Source organism: Hyaena hyaena, unplaced genomic scaffold (assembly GCF_003009895.1).
Source record: "Hyaena hyaena isolate Hyena2069 unplaced genomic scaffold, ASM300989v1 scaffold_1217, whole genome shotgun sequence".
In the NCBI taxonomy this organism is placed as follows: domain Eukaryota; kingdom Metazoa; phylum Chordata; class Mammalia; order Carnivora; family Hyaenidae; genus Hyaena; species Hyaena hyaena.
The window spans coordinates 66615-71620 of record NW_024081822.1 but is presented as its reverse complement, the minus strand read 5'-3'; the positions used below and the strand labels follow the sequence as shown (position 1 = coordinate 71620).

The 5006-nt window shown below is 31.9% G+C and overlaps 1 long non-coding RNA gene across 1 annotated transcript; it reads left to right on the top strand.

Annotated features, from left to right (window-relative positions):
- The first annotated feature begins 2967 nt into the window (after positions 1–2967).
- On the top strand, positions 2968–3886 carry LOC120224540. Its single transcript, XR_005526602.1, has 2 exons — positions 2968–3004; positions 3779–3886. It is a non-coding gene; the product is annotated as an uncharacterized LOC120224540 (long non-coding RNA).
- The last annotated feature ends 1120 nt before the right edge of the window (positions 3887–5006 follow it).

Sequence of the window (5006 nt, the reverse complement as noted above, 5' to 3'; positions counted from 1 at the left end):
CCCAAAAAATACAAAAAAGACTGATTCAAAGTGACATGTGCACCCCTATGTTTATGGCATCATTATTTACAATAGCCAAGATGTGGAAGCAGCCCAGATGTCCATCTATTGATGAATGGATAAAGAAGATATATTATATATATTAAAATTTATAATAATAATTTATAATATTAATTACATATATATATTATTCAGCCATAATAAATAATGAAATCTTGCCATTTGCAATGACATGGATGGGGTTAGAGAGTATAATGCTAGGCATAATATGTCAGTCAGAGAGAGACAAATATCATATGATTTCAATCATATGTGGAGTTTAAGAAGCCAAAAAAAAATAGCTAAGAGACAAAAAGAAAGAGAAAGAAACCAAGAAACAGACTCTTAATTATAGAGAACAAATTGATGGGTTAAATCAATGATGAGGATTAAGGAGCACACTTGTGATAAGCACCAGATGATTCATGGAATTGTTGAATCTCTATATTGTACACCTTAAACTAATATAACACTATATGTTAACTGTCATTAAAATAAAAAATTTAAAAAAACATTTAAACCCATAGATTTTAAGTAAAGTAACATTGCTCTCAATAATTTAGGTGAACACAAGGGCGCCTGGTTGGCTCAGTCGGTTAAGTGTCCGACTTCGGCTCAGGTCATGATCTCACTGTGCATGGGTTCGAGACCCGCGTCGGGGTCTGTGCTGACAGCTAGCTCAGAGCCTTGAGCCTGCTTCAGATTCTATGTCTTCCTCTCTCTCTGACCCTCCCTCATTCGCTCTCTCTCTCTCTCGCTCTCGCTCTCTCTCTCAGAAATAAATAAAACATTAAAAAATTAAAAAAATAATTTAGGTGAACACAGTCATATTGTCTTGGTTCCTTCTCACTTGAAAATCCTAACATACCCACTTTATAGTTCTGCCTTATCCAGAATCTTGAATGGATTCATGTACTATGTAGCCTTTTACAATTGGCAGCCGGCATTCAAGGTTTATCCGGATATTTGCATGTTTCATTACAGTTTTTGTTGTACTAAAATGCATTAAAATTTACCATATTAAACATTTAAAGTGTACATTTCAATGGTGTTAACTATATTCATATTGTTATGAAGCACCTCCAGAACTTTTTGATCTTTCAAAACTGAAACTCCATATCAATTAAACAACTTTCTTCCCCCTGCTTCCAGACTATGTGAACTACTTTTCTACTCAAGTTTTCTCTGAATTTGACTAGATTAGATATCATATAAGTGCAATCATACAATATTTGTCTTTTTTGTGACTTGCTTATCTCACTTAGCATAATGTCCTCAAAATATATGCATGATATATCATGTGATAGTATTTGAATTTTGAGGGTGAAAATTATTTGATTATATGAATATACCATGTATCTTCTATCCATTTATCTGTAGATAAACAATTGGGTTGATTCAGCCTCTTAACTAATGTGAATAGTGCTGCTATAAACATAAGTGTACAAATATCTCTTCAAGAACCTGCTTTCAATTCTTTTAGATACATACCTAGAAGTGGGATTGCTGGGTCATATGGTAGTTCTACTTTAAGCTTTTGAGAAATTTCCATATTGTTTTCCATAACAGTTGCACAATTTTACAATCTTAGAGATAGTGCACAAAGGTTCTAATTTCTCCTCATCCTCACAAACACTTGTTACTTTTGTTTGTTTCTTTGGGATAATAGCCATTTTAGTTAGTGATATCTTTAGTAAGTGATATCTTATTGTAAGTGAAATCTTATTGATTTGCATCCCTTTTATAATACTTGATGTAGAATATCTTTTTATATGCTTTTTGGACATTTGCATATCATCTTTGGAGAAATGTCTATTCAACTCCATTTATTTTAATAACTCAGATTATTTAGTTTTTTGTTGTTGCATTAGAGATCTTTATTCTGGATATTAATCACCTATATGTGATTTGCAAAATTTTTCTCCAATTGCATAAACTACCTTTTCCCTCTGTTTATTGTGTACTTTTGTGCACAACAATTTTTAATTTTGATGTATTTTTGTCTATTTTTAATTTGTTTGCCTGTGCATTGAGTTTTCTATACAAGAATTCATCACTAACTTCAAGATCATGAAGATTTTCCCTGATGTTTCCTTGTAGGTGTTTTACAGTTTTGAGCTCTAAGCTTAGGTTTTTAATCCATGTTAAGTTAATATTGTATGGTAGAATATGAGTCTAAATTCATTTTTTGATTATAGATATTTTCCCAATACTATTTGTTGAAGAGACTGTCCTTTTTCAATTTAGTGGTCTTGGCACCCATGGTGAAGATGATTTGACCATAGATACTTGAGGGATTTCTAAGCTCTGTGTACTGTTCCTCTGGTATATATGTCTGAATTTATGTCAGTACCACACAATTTTAATTACTGAAGCTTTGAAAAGGGTTTTAAAATCAGGAAGTAGGAGAACTCCACTATTTAATGTTTTAAAAATATTCTTATAGGTTACATTTATTTATTTACATATTTATTGAAGTAGAGTTGACATAAAATGTTACACTGCTTTCATGTGAATTAGAACGCTATATCTCCCACTCCACATATCCATTTGGCCCATTCCTCCATCCATTTACCCTCTGGCAAGCACCACTTTGTTTCTGTATTTATGGGTCTGTTTCTGCTATATTTGTTCATTGGTTTTGTTTACTTAGATTCCAAATATATTAGTAAAATTAATACGGCATTTTTGTTTATCTGACTTATATCCCTTAGCATAACACTCTTTAGGTACGTCCATGTTGTCACAAAGATATAATTCTTTTGTTCTTTTATTTTTTAAAATTTAATGTTTTATTTGTTTCTGAGAGACAGAGAGACAGCGTGAGCAGGGGAGGGTCAGAGAGAGAGAGGAAGACACAGAATCTGAAGCAGGCTCCAGACTCTGAGTTAGCTGTCAGCACAGAGCCCGACACGGGGCTCAAACCCATTGATAAACTGGTGGATTTAATGTATCCTTGGAGGAGGTGAGTTTAGGATTTTTCTGTACATTGTCATCTTGGTCTGGAAGTGGGCTTAGTTTATTCTTTTTCTTGTTCCTTAAGGTGTAAACTTTAGTTGCTTGAGATCTTTCATTTTTTTAATGTATGGGCTTATCAACATAAGCTTTCATTTTAGAACTGCTTTTGCTGCATTATATTAGTTTTAGCATATTGTGTTTGCATTTTCATGTTTCAAGATATATTTTGATATCATGTTTGATCCATTGGTTGTTCAGGAATGTGTTATCCAATTTCCACATATTTGTGGATTTTTCAGAAATTTTCTTGTCAGTGATTTTTACTTTAATATCATTGTGGTTGTAAAAGATAGTTGGTAATTATTTATCTTATTAAATTTGTAAAGACTTCTGTGATGCATCTTAAAATATTGCGAAATGCTCAATGCATTTTGGTTGGGTCCATTTGGTTTAAAGTATAGATCTAGTCCAATGATTCCTTATTGATTTTTTTGTCTGGATAATCTACCCATTGTTGAAAGTGAGGTATTTAACATCCTTACTATTATTATTCTGTTTCCTGTTTTTCTCATAGAATCTGTTAATATCTGTATAATATATTTAGGCGTTCCAATGTGTGGAGCAAATATATTTATGATTGTTATATCTTCTTGATAAATTGATTCCTTCAACAATATATAATGACATTTTTCATATTTTTAACAGTTTTTAGCTTAAAGCTTATTTTGTCTGATGTAAGTAAAAATAGTAATTTTGTCTCTCTTTTGATTTCTCTTTCTAGGAATACTTTTTCCCGTGTCATCCCTTGAGCCCATGTATATCCTTAAAACTAATATGAGTCTCCATTGTATGTCAACTATACTCAAATAAAATAAATAAACAAAAACTACTGAGTCTCAAGTAGGCAGCATATAGTTGAGTCTTGCTTTATAATCCTTCCAGTCATTCACTACCTTTTGGCTGAAGAATTTAATCAATTTTGTGAAATAATTATTGCTGTTTAAGAACTTACCAAAGCCATATTTTTGTTTTCTGCAGTGGTGTAGGTCCTTTGTTCTTTTCTCTGTCTCATGCTTTTTCATTTGTCATTTGATACTTTTCCATAGAGATATGCTTGATTTTCTTAACTTTATTTCTTTTATATGTACTGTTAGGTTTTGCTTTGTGCTTACTATGTGGCCTAAATAAAAACATTTGATATATATTACAGTCTACTTTATGATGATAGTAACTTAATTTTTGATCACATAAAAAATATCTACCCATTTTCTCCCTCTTTATATTTGTAAAGTTACAATGTATCTACTATTATATTGTGTATTTATTGACACATTATTTTACCTATAGTTATTTTTATACTTTTGTCTTTTAAAATTTAGAGTTAATGGTAATATATCACCATATGACAACATGGAATTATTATAAATTTGACTATATACTTACCTTTACCAGTGCGTTTGTATATTTTCATGTATTTGTGTTACTAATTAGCATATTTACAGTTCACCTTGAAGATCTCTTTTTGACATTTCTTTAAGGCAGGTCTAGTGCTGATGAATTCCCTCAGCTTTTGTTTGCCTGGAACAGTATTTATCTCTCCTTCATTTCTGAAGGACAACTTTGCCAGATGGAAACTTTTTCATTGTCATTGTTTTATATTTAGAACTTTGAATATCTCATTCATCTTTCTATTGGCTTGTCAGGTTATTATTGAGAAGTTTATTGATAGCTTAATGGGATTCCCTTATAAGTTAAAACCTTTTTTTCCGTTATTGCTTTTAACATTTGCCTTTGATTTTTGACATTTTTATTATAATGTCTTATATTATATCTTGCTAAGAGTTCTGAATGTTTCCCAGACCTTCCATGGATGTGGCTACTACATGCTTCTTGCTCCCTCTTGTGGCAGAGTTCTTCTCAGCATTCAAGAGTCTCTCATGGTTTGCCTCTCTCTCCCTCCCTCACTATTTTCCACCTTCTTCTCCCCCACGGTCCTCCGTTAAGTTCCT